Below are 1,364 nucleotides of genomic sequence, written 5' to 3'. Positions count from 1 at the left end.
CCCCTCACATATACTAATGTGCCACAAACAGGACTTTAATATCACCAACCATTCCCATGTTATTACGCTGTATCCATATAAATGGCCCACCCTGTAGATTGCATTTTTTAATTGACATTTTTCAAACTTCTTCTGTTTGATGTTTAACCCATAAATAAATGGCTGTCACATAAAATTATAACTTTAAATTAAAATGTTTACTTTTTTGTCTTTGTGGAATAAAAAGATTTAAAGATTTTGTTCAGTTGTGAGGTTATAAATGATTCCCAGACAGAATGTTTTAAATTCTAGCACCTTTCAAGCTCAGCTATAACAAGTTCAAATACTTGGGCATTTGGATTACGCAGAACCATAAAAACTTGTATAAAGCTAATTATCTTCCTTTATTGTCTAAACTAAAGGAGGATTTTGGAAAGTGGGAGTCCTTGCCTCTTTCGCTGGGTGGTAGATTGAATATCATTAAGATGACTATATTTCCTAAATTTCTATATCTTTTTCAGTGTCTTCCAATTTTTTTAACCAAGTCTTTTTTTAATAATCTAAATAGTCAAATCTCCTCCTTCATTTGGAACAAAAAACCACCTAGGCTGAAACAGAGTGTATTACAAAGACCGCGGAGTGCAGGAGGCTTAGCACTCCCAAATTTTCTGTTTTATTACTGGGCAGCTAATATAAGAGCGTTATTGTACTGGATAAAAGACCATGATAATTTATCATCATCATGGGTAACACTGGAGCGGCTGTCGGTGAGTCAATCCTCCCTGGTGTCTTTGCTGTGTGCCAGGTTACCTCTGGCGGGACCGATCTCCAGCTTCACCACGAATCCTCTTGTTGTCCACTCACTGAAGTTATGGTATCAGCTCAGACGGCACTTTAAACAGACTGAACTCTCTCTTAATGCACCACCGCATAGACATTGCATGTTCTCCCCATCCTTGTCGGACGAGGCATTTAACATATGGACAAAGCTTGGAATAACGTCAATGACTGCTCTTTTCACGGACAATACCTTTTCCTCATTTGAACAGCTGGTGAACAAGTTCAAGATCCCTCAGTCACACTTTTTCAGGTATCTACAACTCAGGAATTTTGTTGCTTCTAATACTGACTGCTTTCCGTCCTGTCCACCTCCATCCCTTCTGGATGATATTTTTGATTTTAAACCAAATGCTAAGCGGGTTGTGAGTGATGTTTATGAGCTGTTAAGTAATTTTAGGCTGTCCACATTGCAATCACTTAGGGAACGATGGGGAAGTGATCTTGGCCAACAGATTACAGATGAGACTTGGCATAAGATAATCAATAGAATTTCTTCGTCATCTATTTGCCTTAAACATGTGGTGATTCAGTTCAAAGTTGTTCAC

This window comes from Haplochromis burtoni, unplaced genomic scaffold, assembly GCF_018398535.1.
Source record: "Haplochromis burtoni strain Fernald_Lab_line unplaced genomic scaffold, NCSU_Asbu1 Contig_210, whole genome shotgun sequence".
Taxonomy (NCBI): Eukaryota; Metazoa; Chordata; class Actinopteri; order Cichliformes; family Cichlidae; genus Haplochromis; species Haplochromis burtoni.
This window is presented reverse-complemented; position numbering follows the sequence as displayed.